We start from the raw sequence: 22,924 nt of genomic DNA on the forward strand, positions 1-22,924 counted from the left end.
GGATTTTCACATAAAGGAATTCCATTTTAAAAAGCACAGAGGTAATATGAGGTCTCAAAGAAAAGAGAGATGACACCTAGGTGGGAGCACAATTTCCTGAAGAGCGTTGCTTTTTGACTCTTGCTGTAAGACTGGGTAATGCTTTTGAGCAAGTAGCAACAGGGCGACTGGATACCTAGGGTAGAGAAAACAACACTTCGAAAGAGGGCAGCAGAGGGACACTGGGCATGTCCAAGAAATGTCAAATAGTCCACTTTGGATCCTTGCCTTAGCTTATACATATAGCCAGAGATACAGTTTACTATGAACTGGTTCCCAAATCTGAGCTCTGTTAAGAGTCTGCATGACCCCAATAGCCAATTAACTCCCCAAGTCTGAGTTCCCAGTAAGACTCTATTAGAAATGCCTGTACTGTTAATTTATTCACAATGTAATATGACATGAAAAGAATGTTTAAAACTAGACTTGTTTCTCCAAATTTCTTTAGTAAATCAGATAGTCTTGAACATCAGTTTACTCCACTACCAAAGGGGAAATTTCTAACTTTAAATCTATGTCTATGGGAAGATACATCAATTAAATAAAAACAGGACAAACATTTTTATAGTCACATATATAAATATATATATATATAGATTATAAAAGTAAAAGTTAGTTATAGTCATATATATAACTAAAAACATTTTTATAGTCAACTGCAATCAGTTTTGTGTGTTTTCTCAGAAATATGACTAAGAACAGCTATTATCAAAATGAGTAACATTCATTCTAGAGGCTGTGGGACCAGGCTACCAGTGTCACAGGCCATCAGCTCCTCCCATTCCGGTCAAGAGCCAGGGTTGGGTCAAATATGTTAGGCTCATCTCCTTTCATTCTGCCTGTGACCCTGACAGCAGCACACTCTCTCTGCTCCAGAAGAAACACATATGATCCACTCCTGCTCTTCTAGATTTTTGGAAGATGCTTTAGCTAAACATGGCATTCAACTAGTCTATCAGATAAAGTTTCACTGCAAGTTTTAAAGTAATCAAAAATAATTTCAAACACACACAAAATGGCTTCAATCACTTAAAAAGATGTGGCTTTAAAATATGGGTAAAGAGAAGGGGGAAAAGCTATCTACCATAACACTTCATATTTGAGAAACTACAAGCCAAAAACTTCTCCTTTGGAAACAAGAAAGCATGCATTAAGTTTTATAATGCATTTTTTTTTTTTAATATTTCAGGATTTTCAGGTCTTTCAGTCTCTTTATTTTTTTTGGCTGCATTGGGTCTTCGTTGCTGCGCACAGGCTTTCTCTAGTTGCGGTGAGCGGGGGCTACTCTTTCGCTGCGGTGCGCGGGCTTCTCATTGCAGTGGCTTCTCCTGTTGCGGAGCACAGGCTCTAGAGCGCAGGCTCAGTAGTTGTGGCGCACGGGCTTAGTTGCTCCGCGGCATGTGGGATCTTCCTGGACCAGGGCTCAAACCCATGTCCCCTGAATTGGCAGGCAGATTCTTAACCACTGGGCCACCAGGGAACCCCTATGATGCATCTTTAAAGTAACTTCTTCTAAAAGAACCAACATTATTTTACGGCATGCTTATCAAATGCTACATTAAACACAAAATTATCTCAGTCCAAAACCTCAAACTAAACTTTCTTCAAACTTCGCAAAGCTATCATAGTATCAGAGTTGCAGCTAAAGATTTACAATTTCAAGGATACTTAAAAACAGTTCAAACATCCTTTAAGTGATTGCCGAACTGTCAGTTGTTCTAGGCCTGATTTGGTTCACTTCAGAACCAAGGATTTCCTTACCTATGGGTGTAAAACATTTGGACCAGGACTCAGATGCCCTGGGTTTTAGGCTTAGCTCCTATACTTGTACTTACAATTGGTAAGTATAGGAGACGAGCCTTAAACCCAGGACATCTGAACTTGGGCAGGTCAAAGGTACTAAGCCTTGATTTTCTCTCCCAGTCTGCCTATATGTAGAGTATTTATGAGGATAAAATAAAAGGATACAAAAGTAATTAAATATAAAATTGTGAAATATTATTATTGATATAAGTTATTATAAAGTATTTAAAAGATCACATATTGGGAAAGCTCCGCTATCACGTGCCCCCATTCACCATGCTTACCAGTGACCACCACGCCCAGCAGTCACAGGTAAGCCGCCTCATCAGGCAGCCAGAGCGCCTATGCCTGCATCTATTGCTGCTCTTACCGCACTGGATGTGTTACAAATGCTGTTTGCTGGACTGTCAGCCCCACGAGACCCTGCACTCCTCAAATTCTGCATCTCCCATGGTGGGCACAGACAGACACTCATCTGTGGGATGTTGACAAATGCCCCAAAGGGAAAAAGTTAACATTTGACACGAGCATAAGCAGGATACAAAATCCCAGGGTACTAAAAGGTAAGTCTCACTCCAAATTCCCTTAGACACATTCAGAGAAACTAGGGGAATACTTTCTAGGACTGAAAGGTAACTCAAATCCTTTCTGACTACTTCAAAGGGGAAAGGGGGATAAATGTCCTCTTGATAAATGTAAACCTCAGAGAGTATGGGATATATATAACCTTGCTAATCTCATGTTTTCTACCAAATAATGTGCAGTCAATATTCTCAAATTAATTTCAATAGGTAGTAAAGCACAATTCTCTGTGCTGGTCAAACATCTGTTCACACCAAGTTATTTTACTAAAACTGAAGTCAATTGCTGCCTGCTTTGATTAAAACTCTCCGTTGTCTCAACTTTTTTCAGTCCTCTAACATTACGAAAATGAAAGTGAACTTTCATTGACTCAAGAAAGAAGGTATGGCTCTCTTATTGGAAACTGTGTATTTTGGAATAAAAGTGAGTCAAAGAGCAATCACATTAAGGTGATAATACCAACCTTTAGCTACAATTTTGAGTGAACAAAATAAAATTGTACACTCCTCAGAGAAGCCAAACTGGGGTTTTCTTTGGAAAGTTTTAATGGAAGTCCTAGGTCATATTTTATGTTAACTCAATACACAAAAATTTGATATAATAGCATTTGGGTATTAGGACATTAATTTGTCATACAGCATTTGAGTCCCGCCAGATACAAATATTTCAAGCCCCCATGACATGCTCTTCACTCCACTGGGGTCTGATGCAGGGTCATCTAAAAATAACAGTTGGAGACAGAGCCAGATCTCCCAGGCAATGCTGAAGAGGCACCTCTAAATGGCAGAAATTGTAGTTTAAAGAGACAGTACAGCTTATTAAGGCCCTGAGAGTAAAGCACAGTCGGAGAGCTACCATCCCCTATGGCACAACTCCTTGTACATACTCTGTGGTCATATCCATCTGAACTCATTCTTCGTGCACATTAGGCAGTAATCATTATTCTAAACAAAAGGGGGATTTCATTCTCAACTAATGGGGTAAAATACATCACAAGACATAGAATTTTAAAAGGTCCTAGAGATCATCTGAACAGCGGCTCTCCAACTTGGGCATGCATAAGAATCACCTGGCAGGCTTGTCGACACAGCCTTCCTCTGCATGGCTATTACATTCCACACCCTCTTGCCACCTCAAAGGCATCATTCTAGAAATTGTCCCCTTTTCTCTGTAATATTCCTCCTCTCTATTGGGTCGTTCCACACTGGTATATAAGCATGCTGCTATCTCTCCCACTGTTTTAAAATTTTTCCTTTGAACTCTGGTTTCTCCACTGCCACCACCCCATTCTCCTCATGCCTTATATGCAAAATGCCTCAGAAAGCTGTCTACACTTGCTTTCTCTAACTCCTCTGTTTCCATTCTCTCTTGAACTTCAATCCGATTCTCAGCCTCACCACTTCACTGAAACCACTCATGGCAAGGGCACCAATGACCCCCACATGGTCAAGCCAACGGTCAGTCCTCAGTCCCCATCTTGTTTGTTCCATCACCAGCACCTGACTCAGTTTATCCATCCTTCCTGTCGGAAGCACATTCTTCACTTGGCTTCCAGAATACCACACTCTCCTGGTTCTCTTACCACCTCGCTGGCTGTTATGAATCGAATTGTGTCCCCCCAAAAAGATACGTTTAAGTCTTAACCCCCAGTACCTGAGAATGTAACCGTGCTTGGAAATAGGGTCTTTGCAGATTCCCATATATAACCAGGTGAAGGTGAGGTCGTTAGGGTGGGCCTTCATCCAACACGACTGGTGTCCTTATGAAATGGGGAAATCTGGACGCACAGAGGCACAGAGGGAAGATGAAGTGAAGATACACAGGCAGAAGATAACCATGTGACTGGAGTGATGCATCTACAAGCCACTGAACACCACGTGCTGCCAGTAAACGCCAGAAGCTAGAAGAGGCAAGGAGGAACTCCCCCGCTAGAGACATCAGAGGTAGCATGGTCCTGCTAACACCTTGAATCAGACTTCTAGCCTCCAGAACTGTGAGACAATAAACTTCCGTTGTTTGAAGCCACTCAGGTTTTGGTGCTCTGTTTTGGCAGCTGTATGAAACTAAGACACTGGCTAATCCTCCTTAGCATGTATGGCTGGTTCTCATCTGCCTAACTTTGGGGTGGCTTAGGGCTCAGTCACTGTACTTCTTTACTTTCCTGTGTATACCCACACTGACTAGATCTCAACCAGTCACATGGCTTTAAATACCTTCTCTATGCTGACTCCAGCCCAGACGTGTCTCCTGATCTCCAGGCTCATGGATCCACCTACCTTCTTCACATATCTTGGATGTCTGATAGACATCTCAAACCTAACCAGTCCCACACCAAACTCCTGATTCTCCCCAGAACACCCGTGCCTCCTTGGGCCTCTCCCGTTTCCATAAATTACTACTCACTGACCAATTTCTCAGACAAAAAAAAAAAAAAGGGATATTTATCTCCTTGTATTTTCTTTTTTCTTAATTAATTAATTAATTTTTATCTTTGGCTGCGTCGGGTCTTTGTTGCTTTGCACAGGCTTTTCTCTAGTTGCGGCGAGCGGGGGCTAATCTTCATTGCGGTGCGCAGGCTTCTCACTGCAGTGGCTTCTCTTGTTGCGGCTCTAGGTATGCAGGCTTCAGATATTGTGGCACAAGGCTCAGCAGTTGTGACACGTGGGCTCAGTAGTTGTGGCACACAGGCTTTGTTGCTCCGCGGCACGTGGGAGCTTCCCGGACCAGGGCTCGAACCCATGTCCCCTGCATGGGTTGGCAGATTCTTAACCACTGCGCCACCAGGGAAGCCCTATCTCCTTGTATTTTCTATAACCCACATCCCAAAGGTAAATCCTGGTGGCTCCAACTCCAAAATATATTCTGAACGTGACCCCTTCCGATCTCTTCCACTATCACTACCACGGCACAAACCCCATCATTTCCCACCTGGATAACTGCCCCTGACACCTGATGGGGCTCCCTGCATCCACCCCTGCCTCCTACAGCCTATTCTCAACAGAGCGACCAGACAGGACTTGTAAAACATAAATCAGACACCATCACACTTTTCGTCTCGGTTAGTGAAAGTCAAAATTCTTAAAATCTTCTAAAAGACCTTTTATGATTCCTGCTTCTTCCAAGCCCCACCTCCTCTGCCCTGTACTCTCTCCATTCACTGTTCTTACTTTTTCCAACACACCACCGTGCTTCCACCTCCTACCTTTATACCTGCTCTTCCCCCAAACATCACAGCTCACCCTCTCACTTCCATCAGGTCTGCTCAAATATCCCCTCCTTGGAGACCATCTCTGATTACCCAGCATAAAATAGGAACTCACCCCTCAACCCAGCATTCTCTTTCCCTGCGTTACTGTTTCCATAGCATGGAGCACCAAGTGATTTGTGAACTATTAACCATTTTTTTTAATCTGTGTCCTTTCACGAGAATGAAGTTCCATGTGAGCAAGGGAACTGCTATATCCCCAGCTCCTAAACTGGGCCTTGTACTTGGTAGGCACTTAATACACGTGTGAATGAAGAAATTAAAAAAGGAGGTAGAAATCCCTAACATGAGGTGACATTTGTTTTTACGTAAATAGCTTTTTCACACGTTCATCTACCTAAATTTCTCCGAAGTTGGCACAAGCACAGCTCAGTCTCAGCCTTGCAAACATTGTGGCCATAAAATAAAAAAATCAGAGATCCTAGGAAGAAGTAAAACTCTTCAGAGTTACCCCCCAGAAAGTATGCTAATATCATTCTCCCTTTAAATGATGTTTTTGCCCCTAAAGATGGGTGCGTCCCCCTCGGCCTCACAGTCCCTCGGGATTGAGCCACCTACACAAAGTGACTCTTTGGCATCAGTTTCTCCTCTGCAGAAGCTGTACCTGCGTCAGCTCTACACATAATCATCTGTAAATTACCACACTTTACATGAACGTAAGTTACAGCTGCAATCACATAGCCATATGAATCAAGTGTCTGCTTCTGCAGGATGAAATGACCATCCCAAAATGTACTTTCCCAACATGCAAAATGCAAGCCCAATGAAAAGAGCCAAGATGTAAAATGAGAATATTGAAGCAGTCAGTGATGAAGATTCGGATAGCGTTCTCTATGTACACAGCAGCTGCATAATTTGTGAGGTTTAATTTTATCAGACTGACTTCTATTTCATGTGCCAAGTTTTTTTCCATTAGGATTTCAGCAGGTGCAATGTGACAAATCAATACAGCTAAATTCTTAGCCTCTGAACTAAGAAAACTCTCTATCACAACGTGTTAGGGTGAAAGACAGCAAAAGATGGGGGAGGGGAAGAAGGAAAAGGCAATAAAGAGAAAGAAATGAGATTTTAAAAGGAATCTGGCTTTTTCGCAACGGGTTTGCCGCCAGGACACAGGCGTCATGAAAACCACTGCTAAACCTACGCAAAAATGGGAAAGGAGAAGACCCACATCAACATCATTGTCATTGGACACGTAGATTCAGGGAAGTCTACCACTCCTGGCCATCTGATCTACAAATGTGGTGGGATTGACAAGAGAACCATTGAAAAGTTAGAGAAGGAGGCTACTGAGATGGGAAAGGGCTCCTTCAAGTATTCCTGGGTCTTGGACAAACTGAAAGCTGAACACGAGCGTGGTATCACCACTGATATCTCCCTATGGAAATTCAAGACCAGCAAGTACTATGTGACCACCATTGATGCCCCAGGACACAGAGACTTCATCAAAAACATGATTACAGGCGCATCCCAGGCTGACTGTGCTGTCCTGGTTGTTGCTGCTGGCATTGGTGAATTTGAAGCAGGTATTTCCAAGAATGGGCAGACCCATGAGCATGCCCTTCTGGCCTACACTCGGGGTGTGAAACAACCAATTGTTGGAGTTAATAAAATGGATTCCACTGAGCCACCCTACAGCCGGAAGAGATATGAGGAAACTGTTAAGGAAGTCAGCACCTCCATTCAGAAAATTGGCTACAACCCCGACACAGTGGCATTTGTGCCGATTTCTGGCTGGAATGGTGACAACATGCTGGAGCCAAGTGCTAACATGCTGTGGTTCAAGGGATGGAAAGTCACCTGTAAAGATGGCAATGCCAGTGGAACCAACCACACTGCATGAAGCTCTGGATTGCATCCTGCCACCAACTCACTCAACTGACAAGCCCTTGCGTTTGCCCCTCCAGGACGTCTACAAAATTGGTGGTATTGGCATTGTTCCTGTGGGTCGAGTGGAGACTGGTGTTCTCAAACCTGGCATGGTGGTCACCTTTGCTCCAGTCAACGTGACAACTGAAGTGAAGTCTGTTGAAATGCACCATGAAGCTTTGAGTGAAGCCCTTCCTGGGGACAATGTGGGCTTCAATGTCAAGAACGTGTCAAAGATGTTCGTCATGGCAATATGGCTGGTGAGAGCAAAAATGACCCACCGATGGAAACAGCTGGTTTCACAGCTCAGGTGATTATCTTGAACCATCCAGGCCAAATCAGTGCTGGATATGCACCTGTCTGGATTGTCACACAGCTCACGTTGCTTGCAAGTTTGCTGAACTGAAGAAGACTGATCATTGTTCTGGGGAAAAGCTGGAAGATGGACCCAAATTCTTGAAACTTAGTGATGCTGCCATCGTTGATATGGTTTCTGGCAAACCCATGTGTGTTGAGAGCTTCTCTGACTATCCTCCTCTGAGCCATTTTGCTGTTCATGACATGAGACATACGGTTGCTGTGGGCGTCATCAAAGCAGTGGCAAGAAGGCAGCTGGAGCTGGCAAGGGCACCAAGTCTGCCCAGAAAGCTCAGAAGGCTAAATGAATATTATCCCCAATACCTGCCACCCCAGTCTTAATCAGTGGTGGAAGAACAGCCTCAGAACTATTTGTCTCAATTGGCCATTTAAGTTTAATAGCAAAAGACCGGTTAATGATAACAATGCATCGTAAAACCTTCAGAAGGAAAGGAGAATGTTTTGCGGACCATTTGTTTTGTGTGTGGCAGTTTTAAGTTATTAGTTTTTAAACTCAGTACTTTCTAATGGAAACAACTTGACCAAAAATCTGTCACAGAATTTGAGACTCATTAAAAAAGTTTAATGAGGAAAAAAAAAAAAGGAATCTGTTAGGTATGCCCAGGAGTGCTGTTAGAAATTTTGTTCCTTTGTTTCCATAGCTGAAGGATTTAGATATGTGTCTTATCCGGCCAACCCCTAAATCCCCCACTGGTCTATTTATTACTGCTACACACAACAGAACTAGGACTTGAAATGGGATCTCTGGAAGGTAACAGTGCTGTGGCATCAATTTTTTTTAATGTATTGAGCATTTGAGAAGAGTGTAAACCTAAAGAGCACAAAGAAGGGCGGGGTGGCCAAGCTGTGGTCAAGAAGATGAATCTACAAGAGTGATTTTGCTGCAAAGGAGAACCAAAAGCGGAAGCTGAGTATATAAAAGATAAAGCATTAGAAATAAAGGTTGCACGAAAGGCCACAGGTATATGAAAGCCAGAGTGATTTCAGCTTGGGGACACCTGGGACATTACTATATATGCCCAATTGCTCCAGGGACTGAAGAAGAACACAACAAAAGCCCTGGTGTTTAAAAAAGACTCTCAACCACTCACGCAGTTATGATCTTGCTCTCTTATACCTTCCACCTTATTTCTAACCTCCTCGGGTGTCCACCCTTGCACATGTCACATGCATGGCCCTGCTCCTACATCGCTCCCCATGTGCCAGCAAGGACACAGGCTGTGGCTTCTGTCCTGCATGGTACCTAATGTTCTAAGTTCGCAATTAATATCAAACCACTAATAGTCATTAGAGACCTAATATTTTAGACTAACATTAGAATTACATTTAACTAAATTTAATAAATAAATCGTAATGAGTAACATGGAGCTGGAATGTCTCTTTAATGAAATCCATGGAAACATGACTGAGATTATCAAGGTTTTCTATTCAAACTTTTAGAATCAATGTTGGTTATATTTTCTTTCTGATTCCCACTGTAGAACAGAAATGTTTTTATTTGTTTTTAATTTTTATTGGAGTATAGTTGCTTTACAATATTGTGTTAGTTTATACTGTACAGCAAAGTGAATCAGCTATGTGTATACACATATCCCCTCTTTTCTGGATTTCCTTCCCATTTAGGTCACCACAGAGCACTGAGTAGAGTTCCCTGTGTTATACAGTAGGTTCTCATTAGTTATCTATTTTATACATAGTATCAATAGTGTATAGATGTTAATCCCAATCTCCCAATTCATCCCACCACCTCCCTTTCCCCCTTGGTATCCATATGTTTGTTCTCTGTTTGTTCTCTACGTCTGTGTCTCTACAGAAATGCTTTTAAATATCTCTGGAGTTACAGTTAGGGTTTTTTTTTTTTTTTCACTTGGGATTTTTGTTTTATTTTGTTTTGCTTTGTTGTTTAAAAACCACAGCACTGATGGAGGCTTAAAATAGAAAACTAGTACCTATTTAAATATATAGTAGAGGTCAAAAAACAATCTGAATTCAAATGAGATTTCTAAAAATACATACATATTTCCTTTCTGATTTCTACAGATTTGTTCACTCCTTAAAAACTTTTATGCTATTTTGGGATTTTTACTGCAAAGCCAAGATAAGCGCTGATTTTTATCTGTTGAGGGTGTTTCCTACTCAGAAAAACAATCCAGGTCAACCACCACAATAATCATAAACACAATGGCCAAGGATACAGAAAAAGAAAATTCATGAGTTCACATCCAGCACATAGGGATCTGACTCAACTTTAAGAAAAAATTAGTAATACACACAATCCCCTTTAGTTTTATTGTCCATTTAAGGCAACTGAAAGTTTTTATTAACTTTTACTAATTAAATTATTCTGCTTCTTTATTTAAGTGTTAATGAAGTTTTTAAAGTAATGATTTTAGGAGATGCATTTCTAATTACTGTTTCTAAAAATATTGCAAACCATGTTCTTACCACATCAAAATTAAGCAATTACCTATAAATGCCCATAATTAGAAATGCAGTATAAATTCTGTTCTAACAAACCAAGCCACTGTGTCTTAAAGATAGGATAATTAGCACAGATACTAATTAAATGGGTGCTATGGTGATAGGTGCCGCAGAGGTGTACAGACTGGGTGAGGGGAAAAAGCAGCCCGAAAAAGGAAATTGATTTGTGCAAGCAGAAGAAAAAAAATCTTGAGAATGAGATAGGCAACTGGAGGGAAGAAACAAATCAGCAGAGGGGCTTTTTAACTGATATTAGGAAGGTGTGTTGTATCAAATATTTAGTACAGGTAGTTCTCCCTATATATCTGAATCTGCCCAATAATGAGTGATTGAAAGGGTTTATTCCTGGATGGCACTGAACTATACATGGAAGCACCTTTAAGGAATAGGGAGAAACCTCACTTTGAGAGAAGAGAAAAATCTGACCCACAGCATACACTTTAGTTTCAGAGGAACACAGAATCCTTTCCAGGCTGTTTTCTATTTACATCGTGAAATTGATCACCATTTTCTGCTTAACACACTAACATACAAATGAACAAAAGTGCTGTTTTGGGCTTCCCTGGTGGCGCAGTGGTTGGGAGTCCGCCTGCCAATGCAGGGGACGCGGGTTCGAGCCCTGGCCCGGGAAGATCCCACATGCCGTGGAACAATTAAGCCCATGTGCCGCAGCTGCTGAGCCTGCACTCTAGAGCCCACGAGCCACAACTACTGAGCCCACGTGCCACAACTACTGAAGCCCGCATGCCTAGAGCCTGTGCTCCACAACAAGAGAAGCCATTGCAATGAGAAGCCCGCGCACCGCAAGGAAGAGTAGCCCCCGCTCGCCGTAACTACAGAAAGCCCGCATGCAGCAACGAAGACCCAACACAGCCAAAAATAAATAAACAAACAAACAAAAAAAAGTGCTGTTTTGTTTTCTTCAAACTTGGCAATAATTTGGGAGGATTTGAGATGATTTTTTTAAAGCTTGTGTTAGAGGACAAAAAATTAGGTACACAGCCTCAACCTCATAAAAAGCTGGGATTATATGATTGTTTTTCCACGCACAGTATCTAAAATGAGTTAAGTACTTAGCAGGTGTTCAGAAAGTATTTGTTTAAGAAGAAAGAAAGACGGGAAGAACTGAAGTGTTTCCTCTTGAAATATAGGCAGAAACTGTTCTAAAACATGTTCATGTCTTAACTCATGTTTCTTATTGCAAAAGCAGCCCCATCAATCACTAATGTCTTCACTCAAATCCAATGGCATTTACTGAGCACCTACTATGTATGAGGATTGCCCCTTTTGCGTCTGTCACTCAGGATTAGTCTTTAATCCTGCAGCTGTGAAGCCCCAGGGGCCATGAGCAGATGGGACTAGTAATAGGATTTCACTCGACCCAGTAACACTTTCACTCCATCTGGCACGTTATTCCTGGAACAGTCACTGGAAAAGAAATTGCACTAGGTAAAAACATTAACAAAGCCGGGGTGATGGGTTTCAGTCGAAATTGCATGTGACAAGTTGCTCTTCTGGTCTTACCATCCGCAGCTGCACACCTTTCTTCCACCCGGTGCCGTGTTAGCCCTCCTCTCTATCCTTCCACACCTGCATCCTCAATTCATCCTCCTCTTAGACTAATAGCTCTGCCAACTCGGGATCCATCAGTCTCTCCACATCAGCATTAAGCTGTACGGAAAATGAGAGAGTGAAGAACAATCTTCCTAAGATTTGGGTCACCTCCCTCCATTCTCATAGGCTTGGATAACTCATTTAAAGTCCACTCGGCTTCTCCTCCCTGCCTTGCAAGAAGTGTACACTTCTTAAAGACGCCAGATTTCCTTTTCCCCAGACTTTTACCCACCAGACATATTATATGTTGCAGTTGCTGGAAAAATATTATTAAATGAAAACTTTTTCATGAAAACAGTAATCATCACCTAGATAAATGAATAAATTTGCTACTACTGCATTTCTTATAAAGATGATAGCAACTCAATGTTGATCAATCTTATTCTTGCTAATGCTTATAAACAAAAATAAAGGTTAAGAACTAACAAAATTTAGTGATTAAAAGAGATCGATTCAAAGTAGAAAAAACAGGAAATAGAACAATATACACTTTTTCTAAGACAAATCTGTTTAAGATATTTAGCTAAAGGAAAATGACATTGATCCAGAAATGTAAATGGCTAGTAGAGAATCACTAATAAAGAAGTTTTATTTTAAGCCTCTGAATTTCCTCTAAAAGCCAAGATTTTAATATTCTTGGCTTGGACTTACCGTACTAAAAACACAGTAACGCAAGGGAGAACAATGAGACATTCCTTAAGAGTTCATTTACTAGGTCAAGTGTGCATTAGAATCTTAATTCTGATCTACAAAATCATGATTCTCTTACAATTTAACTGAATATTTATATCCATGGACTATTTTAGGACACTTCAGAATTACTGTCATCATGCCCCATTTGCTCCATCTTTAGAATGTTTAGAACACACACCAAAAATGTTTAAAGGCCTATGTTTCTGAAATAATTTAACTTTACTTTTAAAATTGAATACATAAATGTCTGAGAGTTTTAAAATTGAATACATAAATGTCTGAGAGTGCTATTTTTAAAATTCACTTTCATGACAAACTCTTTATATTGAGCCTCAAACTGTAATTCATGAGAAACTTGAGAAACTTCTAAAGATGAATTACATGTCCAACAATTGTTATGAAATCGGGGACACAGAGTTTCCTCCAAAAATGAGCACCTATAAGGTTTCTTTATATTATAAAATAGAAGGAACAGGAGGAAGCGGGGAGAGAAGTGTACAATGAAGAGAAATAGGTGTGTGTAGCCAAGAGACAAGATGGAATTTGAAAGAGCCACGAGACTGTGGCTTAGAAAGATTAAATTTACTCCACGTGACTCCAAAAGGCAGAAAAGGGACCATTGGCACAAAGTCGGACCATTGGCACAAAGTCAAGAGAGGAGAGGGGAAACTCTCAACTTAATGTGGTAAAGAAGAACTTCCTATTAAAATGGTATATACGCACTTATGGAGTAACAAACTTAACATCTTCAAAGGAATTCAAGTAGAAGCTGAAAGACTACTTAGCATGGACACTGAAATTGTGAATTTCTCTACTGGGTGGGAAACAAGACTAAGAAGCCAGCCCCGTGACTCTCCACTTTACGTGTGTATAGTCAAATGTGTTGAACCCTTCTATGAAGTCAAAAAAGTGTAGGTGAGCACTTTTAAATAAATGCATCAGAATTTACATGTCTGCGATGGACACCTGCATTTTGGTGTTCCGCATCCATTTTCCTCCCGGTAGCATCAACTTGCTCTTCCCTTTGGAATGACCCAGCCCCTCTGGTCTGAGTGTGGCTGGTTGAAGCCCCACCTCTTCAGTTTGTCTCATCCTCCTGGCCACAGAGATGGGCATGTGACTAAAATCAGACCCAGGCAAATAATCTTAGAGTTTTCATTCAAACTATTAGGGAAGGAAAATTCTTTCTGAGGAGCTGGCCAGGATATAAGGCTGAAGCTTGCTTAAAAGCTATCTTGCCATCATCATAAGGAAAGAGGCTACCGGGAAAAGAGTTACAAGAGAGAAGAGCTGAAACCTGATGATAACCCCAGGACCCACTGACACCTGGGCTTTTCAGCCATCAGCTAGCAAAGCAGTACATCCTCTTGCCTTTCTGCTTTAGGCGAGTTTGCTTTGCCTTTCTGCTTTAGGCTAGTTTGCATTGCCTTTCTGTCACTTGCAACCAAAAAGTCCTAACCGATGTCAAAGGAGGAAATAATGAGAAAGGGAGCTTGAATGTCTAAATACTGGCTAATATATACTGGCTAATAATATAAATACTGGCTAATAATCTAATTCTAAGTTTCGACCTTTAAAACCTAAAATATTTAGGGTACCTCCTGGTACCGTTTGAACTTTCTCATCTTCTTCATCATGACTATTTTCCAATTCATATGGAACCAGCTTTTCTCCCAGCTTTCTGCCTTGGTTTCCCTTAACCTCTCAAGAGGTTCTGTATTGGTTTCTCAATCTCCCAAGAAAGAAATGACATGGGGCACTTCCAAGAGTCATCAGCCGTCCTGTTCACACAAAACAGCCAACTCTCCCCTGTGGCATCAGGCTCACACAAACCAAATGGAAATTTTCCCTCTAAGTGAACAGACTGTTTCAAAAAAAAACAGGATTCCAGAAATAGTTTGTCAAGCTGTCCAGGTTTGCTGTTATGAAACCATTGCCCAGGCCAAAAGAATTAATCTCTTTTCTCCCTGAATCAGAATTTTCTCAATGAGCCTTAGGCCCATTAACCAGAGAGGGCATCCAGAATCTCCTCATCACTCCACACTTAAGTCTTCTGCTTCTTTGGGCATTTCTAATCTTTCTTTACATTTTCTAAACAAACTAAGAAACGCTTGATTTTACACATTTTAATACAACCTGGCATGGGTCACTGGTCATCATAACTGTTTCTACCCCTCTATAGAACAAAATAAGGTACGAAGAGATTAAAATGCACATACATGTATTCATATCTGATAATATTAATCATACCATCATTTTTTACAAAAGACATAAACAAGTTTTCTGAAAGAGTAAGTCTTAACGCCATTTTCCCCTGTTAGTGCAAGTCATGTAAATATCCCCCACCACGTACTTGTGGCAGCTTAGCCAAAACGCGGGCACTCATAATAGAAATGAAGCATCGGATCTGCTGCACACGGTGCCACGTCCACACAAAGCCTCACGCTTCGGACAGGAAGGGAAGAATAATACTGTATCCACTGGTAGCTGCAGGGGGACGTTTTCGGGAGACAAAATGGCATTACTTGAGTTGGAATTTGGCCAGGACACTGGGGCTAATACCCGGACTTTTGTGAAAAGTGCCCTGGGATTGTTAATGCCCTCCAGTCATCAGGACCTCAGTTTTGTGTCTTCTATGAAAAGAAAAGCTGATTAGATCATTTAAGTAAATCTCTCGGTGGGCTTCTTTAGCTTCTGATTATCTAGGTACGCTTTAATCACCGTCAAGACTGCCCTGGTGAAAATTAATGACAGATTAATGTGAGACACTCCAAGATACCAAACCACCAAAATATATACCTCGATAATATATCACATATATATTTTTCATTTGTTCCCCAGGGGATTAATTTAGAGACCCAGAGATTCCTACTTGGACTAAATCATGTTGTTTTAAAGAGTACATAATATCCCAATTATCCTGTTACCCTTATCTTTATGAGTCTCCAAAGGAGGGATAGCCTAAGTGGGGTGATTAGATTTAATACCACAGCCCTGATCCAAGGTCCTGTTTCAACAGACACTCTTTTTTTTCCCTAACAATTACTCTGAACATTAATAAATCTTCTATGTTATTTACTAAAACACCATAATAAGACTTGAAACACAATTATTCATTTCCTTTGCCATAGAGACATCTAGACCCTATTCAAATTTCTTAAGGGAATAAAAATAAACTGAAAATCTCATTTTAGGAGGTAAAAATATCCATAAATATTTTATACTGGCATGCATGTATAGGAAGGGAAACATTTCTTGTATTACGTTAACAAATTCTCTTTTAAATGCAGGACTGGGGGTAGGACCCTTGAAAATATTAGCAAATGAGTCCTTCCTCCCCCTCTTCATCACTAGTGTCCACAAAACCCCAAAATGAAATGAATTCATTAATCTCTTCCCCTTTTTTCCCTAAATCTTTATTTTCCCAACACACTCATCCGTCTGCCTGAATGAGCTGTTTTTGTCCTTCCCAGCCTTCACAGAAGGATGTTTTAAGCTTTTCTTTGGCCCACAGGGCAGCTTTGCTGACTCTTGGTTTCCTCATCTGTAAAAATGGGACAGCTAGAAGACATCAGTGGTTCTGAACCCAGGCTGTGCATTCAAATCACCTAGGATGCTTTCAAAATTTAAAAAAAAAAAAATTTTTTTTAATCCCTTAACCCAGCCCCCTGAGATTCTGATTTGGTTGTTTTAGGTTTAGGGATCCAGCATCTATCCTTTTTAAAAGTTCTCCAGATGATTCTAATGTGCAGCCAGAGCTAAAAAAAAAAAATGACTGAATTAGTGTCTCCAGGATTCTTTCAGTCTTAAAGCTCTCCGTGTCCATCTATTCATATAAGGACCACTTAGCTAACATGTCCAACACACGGAATGGGTTGGTTTCCTAGGGCTGCCACAACAAATTACCACAGACCTGGAGGCTTAAAACAACAGACATATATTCTCCCACAGTTCTGGAGGCCTGAAGTCTGAAATCAAGATTTTGGCAGGGTTGGTTCTTCCAGGGGGTTCTGAGGGAGAATCCGTTCCGTGACTCTCCCCGCATCTGGTGACTGCCGGGCCATCCTTGGCGTTCCTTGTCTTCTGGCGCCATCACTCCACTCTCAGCGTCCCTCTTCACATGGCCCTCCCCTCTTAGGCCCTGTGTGTCTTCTCCTTTTCTGTCTCTTATAAGGACACTTGTCATTGGATTTACGGCCGACCCTAATCCAGGATGATCTCATCTAGAGAGCTGTACCTTCATTACATCTGCAAAGACCACTATTCCAAAGAGGATCACATTCTGAGATTCTGGGTGGACATATCTTTGGGGGCCACCATTCAACCCACTACCCTGGAGGTGCCACTTTTATCAGAAGCCAGTAACAGAATCCTCTGAAACAGGTGCTAGGACAACTGAAAGGTACACTGCACAGAGGAGACAGGCCACAGGGCTTTTGGCTGCCATCACAGGGAGAACAAGGGACAGAAGGGGGAGCACACGAAGGGTACACCAAGGTGGCTCTGGGCCAACTCCCACAAGCAGCTCAGGACTCAGCTGTCAGGTCAATTCTACTCTAGTTAGAGACAACATGAGCCGGTACCTCCGCTACGCCGGGACAAAGAAGTGCATGCTGTGTGGCCTCCATAAAGAGGGACCGCAGAGTTGGAAAGGCTTTCCGTGACCGCTCAAGAGGCTATGCATTCCTCAACCCTGGAAAAAGGCCCTCGTTTATTATGTTCAATAATCTCACTACTTTCTTTCTCCTACTATCCCCCAAACAAATCCTCAGACCTAATGGATTTCCATGAATCCTGTTATACATAGCAAGGACGAAAAGAGACGATAATGCTATAAAATGCCTACTACAACTCTAATCTTGTTTTTATGCCAATTCATGTTATTGCTGTCTTTCAAAGCTATGCTCAAAAGTCCTTGCCCTTTCATGGTTTCTCCCCACCCCCAGGCCTATGGGACCATCCCAGTTCACATCCTTTAGCATAAACATGCATCATTTTAAGTGTGTCTGCTTGTACTTATAAACATGTTTACACCACACATCCTATGCCTTTTTAGACCCAGGCCCAGTGAGGTTGATGGCTCACCACAGGCAGAGATCCTGCCACCGGCTTCTATGGGATTCCTCCGAGACACTGATACCGTCCTCCTCACAGAGGATGTTGTTCACTGAGAGACTATTACATTAGTGCATCTCTAGTCAAGTGTTGCTTCTCATTTACTCGTTTAACTTCTTTTAGGACTATCACCCAAAAAAGAAGAAGAAAAAAGAAAATAAGATAAAAGAAATGTTTCTCTGTTCTGAAATAAGAGTGGGGGCTTCCCTGGTGGCGCAGTGGTTGAGAATCTGCCTGCCAATGCAGGGGACACGGGTTCAAGCCCTGGTCTGGGAGGATCCCACATGCCGCAGAGCAGCTAGGCCCGTGAGCCACAACTACTGAGCCTGCGCGTCTGGAGCCTGTGCTCCGCAACAAGAGAGGCCGCGATAGTGAGAGGACCGCGCACAGCGATGAAGAGTGGCCCCCGCTTGCCGCAACTAGAGAAAGCCCTCGCACAGAAACGAAGACTCAACACAGCCAAGGATAAATAAATAAATAAATAAATAAATAAATAAATAAATAAATAAATAATTAAAGATAGCTACAAAAAAAAAGAAAAAAAATATGAAATAAGAGTGGCATACCCACTCTCGAAATACAATGATAACATTTTGAATTACAAACCCATGAAGGGATCTAGCAACGAATACTTACATAAATAAATGCTAAGGGGAAAACACCTCTCGAACACCCACCCGTTTCTTCATTTCTTTAAAATGGCTGGATACTAACTGGGCTGTGTCACTGGCTGATAACAGGAGAGCTGTAAACGGAGAGCTTGTTTCTCTTCTTCAATCCCCTGAAGTAACAAGACCTAAGAACAGCTCCGTCGTTACCTTGATTACCTGGGTCTCACACGGTTACATCTGTGATCCGTGATGTTACACCAAATGGCAAGGATTTCACATAACCAACCTATCACACTGAGGAGAAGAGGTAGCAGGAGCTGTTTTACACTTGCAAACGCAGCCCTTGCAGGAGATGATGTGGTTGCCCGAAGGTGAAAGATTCTGCCCCTGCTCTCTAGCATGGACTGCCTGTCCCGAGGGTAACTTCATTTTCTTCAAACCTTAGCTTTCAGCAGTTGTCTACTACGTTACATCACTTGAATGGTAGATTTTCTCAGCCCAGGGTATCATCCACTTAAATCATCAATCCACTTAAATATAGACACCCTAAGAAAATATCTGCAAATCCTTTATCTGACAAGGGATGGGTATCCAGAATACACAAAGAACTCCTACAACTCAACAACAAAATAACAAACAACCCAATTTTAAAATAAGCAAAGGACTTGAACGGACGTTTCTCCGAAGGAAATTTACAAATGGCCACTAGTAACATGAAAGGATGCTCAACATCACTAATCATTAGAGAAATGCAAACCAAAACCACAATGAGATACCACTTCACACACATTAAGGTGGCTGTTACAAAAAAAGAATACTAACAAGTGTTGGCAAGGATGTGGAGAAATTGGAACCCTTGTTCATTGCGGGCATGTAAAATGGTGTAGCTGCTGTGGAAAATGGTATGGTAGTTTCTAAAAAAATTAAACGTAGAATTACCATATGACCTAGCAACTCCACTTCTGGGTATATACCTAAAAGAACTGAAAGCAGGAACTCCAACAGGTATCTGTGCATCCATGTTCACAGCAGCATTATTCCCCACAGCCAAAAAGAGGAAGTAACCCAAGTGCCCATTGATGGGCAAATAAATAAACAAAATGTGATATATACATTCAACGGAATACTATTCCGCCTTAAAGAGGAAGAAAATTCTGACACGTGCTAAAACACATGAATCTTGAAGACATTATGCTAAGCGATTTAAGCCAGTCACAAAAGGACAAATACTGTATGATTCCATGTATATGAGGTACCTACAGTGATCAGTTCGTAAAGATAGAAAGTGGAATGGTGGTTGCCAGTGGCCAGGAGGAGAGGAGAATGAGGAGTCATTGTTTAACAGGTACAGAGTTTCAGTCTGGGAAGATTACAAAGTTCTAGAGATGGATGGTGGTGATGACTGCACAACAATGTGAACGTACTTAATGCCACAGAACTGAACACTTAAAGACGGTTTAAATAGTAAATTTAAATCATATTTTAATCATAATAAAAATAATATATTAAAATAATAGCCATCCAAATCCAAAACTTATCTACATTATAATACTTATTTTTAAATTAAGGTTGTTAGAGTCTATCTTGCTTTTTGTTCTGAGCAGTACTGAAAAATCATGCTTCATCTACCTTCCTTTTTAAAAAAAAAAAATGAGGAAAAAGAAATAAAAGCTTCTTACCTCACTTATCCCCTTCATATTTGCTGCACAGTGAGGTAACTTTTAAATTACTTTTGATAGTAAAAATAAAACCACTGTCATTTTCATAGTTAGAATTCATCCAACGTTCTGTTGGTTCCACTCACCCTCCTGGTGTTCTGTGCCTCACTTCCATCTCGTTCAGAAATCCCCCAGCACCCGTCCCTCCCACCCAATACACCCAGAAGGTAGGAGGAAATCTCTCTCCTCTGGAGTTAATGCCTCTCAGGCACAACAGGATTGATAAAGCTTTTAGCAGCCCAACCTATGGGCTCCCCAACACCATTCATGACCACAGGAAAGTGCTTTAGCTCTTAAGAAAGCAATACCACAAATAGCCAAACTATCGAGTAAAATGAATACTGTAGAGTCAGAGTCATAGCAGGGACAATGAGAGACTGACTCTAGAATTCTGGCTCTCAACACAGTTACTATTCTGAAAATCAGGAATGGAGGGGAGGGTGGATATAGAAAATGTGTTCTATAGATGAGAAAAAAGACAAGTAATGGGGAAAGCAACAATTGAGGCTGGAAGTTCATCTCAACTTTTGCATCTAAAAGTAGACCTAAAAATGAAAACAGCAGCACAAGTACAAATATATTCTTGTCTTAATGACAGAAGAATGGACACGGATGAAGTAGACATCTGCATATCTTGAAAATCTTAACATTCTGTGTTACTTACAAAACGTTTGAACAAGTAAAATGTATTTTTTTTAAATAATAAATTTTCCAAATTACTATGGTGAGCACTTTTACAATCAGAAGAACAAATCCTCAGTATAAAAACTGAAAATATCACAGAGTATAATAAATGTTTTCCTTTCCTAAATATAGTCCTTTTTATTGTCTATACTATTTAGAATTGTCTATAGTATATATCATCCTGGACCTTCATTCCTGGTCGATGCACCTCGAAATACTTCTCAAATCCCAGCACACAGCCCCATGCTGCTGTTTTTACAAATGACCTGTATACACATATGCAGAGGTATCTACCTCCATGACATGCTCAGTTGGGCAGGCCTTCAACAGTTTCGATTGCTTAATAAAGAAGAATCATCTATCTATACTTTGCCACATGCCAGAGGAAGGTTCATTTCCCAGATCATTCTCTCTCTATCCAGCCAAGGAAAATATCCTTGATCTTATTTTTAGAAAAAGAAAGAGACAGAGACAGACACTTGGGCAATGCCCTGGAAGAAGTTGCTGTCTTAGTGTTTCCACTTGCTGATTAGCCTGGTGCCACTTGGTGGCACTGTTGATTCCAGTTTGCTCCCTGATCCAGGGGGCGGGTGTATCAACTGATCCAACCATAATAAGCACGTGTGACTCTGGCTGACAGCCTTAATAGAAACATCAGAATGCCTGTATTCCTATCTCCCAAATATAAATGGTAAATCTTATAGTAAATGCCCTTCTCTTAGAACCTTCCCTTGCTTTTCTATCTAGAAATCCAACCTTCCCATGAAGGTGCCTATCGGCCTGCCTCCGTGAAACCTTCCCTATAAACTCTGGCCGGAGTCTCCCATAGGGCATGGCAATCTGGGAAAGTTATCTTGGGCACCGCCCTGGCAGAGAGACAAGCGGGCAGGGACTGGGAAAGAAAATGAGTTGGTGAAAAGGAAGCAGCGCCACCATCTTGAGATTTTTTTTTTTTTTTAATACAATATAAAACACAGGGAAAACAACACTTTGATAGACTTTCATTTATGTGATTTATTTGGTGGGTGCTTTCATTAAGCCTCCCAATACACCTGTGTGACCATCCTATTCTAGAGACAGGAAAGGGAGATTCATAGGGGTTAAGAAACTTGCTCAAGGGCAGACACACAGAATTTGTGAGTTGAAGACTGGAACCTCAACCTTTTCTCCAAGTCTCAACCCCACATTGCCCTGACATAACAGGGGCTCTGAAAGAGCTCCCGAGGTAAATATACACGGAGGCCCAGCAACCTCTAACCCAAACCTAAAGACTGAAGAGGGGCAACTACCCCTCAAGAAGGTCTGTGGCTCCTGTCTTCACTTACCCACTCCCCATGCGCCCCACAAACACATAATCACACATATTGAGCTGCATATTCCTCTATTTGTTCAACTTTGTTTTCCTCCTTCAAGACTGCCAAAGTTGTTAATTTTTAAAATATTTCAGTCATACAAACATTTGGAGGAACCAACATACACTGACATACATGATCATTGTTTTGTTCTCTGAACCCCTCGGGGAAGCTCTGCCTCTGTTCTACGTTGATCTTTCCTTTTTTGTATGATAAGGGGATGTGACAGAAGCCGTGAGCAATGACAAGATAGAACCCTCAGGGGAGGAGCAGAATATGGATATTTTATATCAATAATTATTATATTATTGTTTTGAACAACATGTATTACATTCTTTAGTGGTGAGAATAGCATTATATGATGTTGCAGCTAGTAGCTCTGATCATAAATCACCATCAGTGAAGGATAAAACATAGGGAGATATTTCTGGTGGCTGTGATCTTACTATCAGCATTTAGTTTATGATGCATATAAAATACGACTGACTATAAAAGAATGATGCTAATCTTTTAACAAACACCACAACTTATATGTACAATAAAAGAATGTCATCACCTTCTAACTGGGTGCTTTGGAACATTATATACATATTCTTGAGGCTGCTCAAAACTCTGTGACAATTCCTCTTTTGATATTGTATTCAATGCCTGAGACATATACTTTTGATTCTTCTCAACTGTGGTAAATATTCATACTTTGAGGGTGGATTTCATTTTTGG

General features: G+C 41.2%; 1 protein-coding gene and 1 pseudogene across 9 annotated transcripts in view; one reads left to right on the top strand and one right to left on the bottom strand.

Annotated features, from left to right (window-relative positions):
- LOC309655011 (LIM zinc-binding domain-containing Nebulette-like) overlaps positions 1-22,924 on the bottom strand; it is a 213,316-nt gene that overhangs the window by 109,221 nt on the left and 81,171 nt on the right. The window lies entirely within an intron of this gene.
- Positions 6,825-8,420, top strand: LOC309654979 (elongation factor 1-alpha 1 pseudogene; annotated as a pseudogene). Its single transcript has one exon. The product of its transcript is annotated as an elongation factor 1-alpha 1 pseudogene (transcript).

Source organism: Balaenoptera physalus (genome assembly GCF_965194825.1).
Source record: "Balaenoptera physalus genome assembly, chromosome: 2".
Lineage (NCBI taxonomy): Eukaryota > Metazoa > Chordata > Mammalia > Artiodactyla > Balaenopteridae > Balaenoptera > Balaenoptera physalus.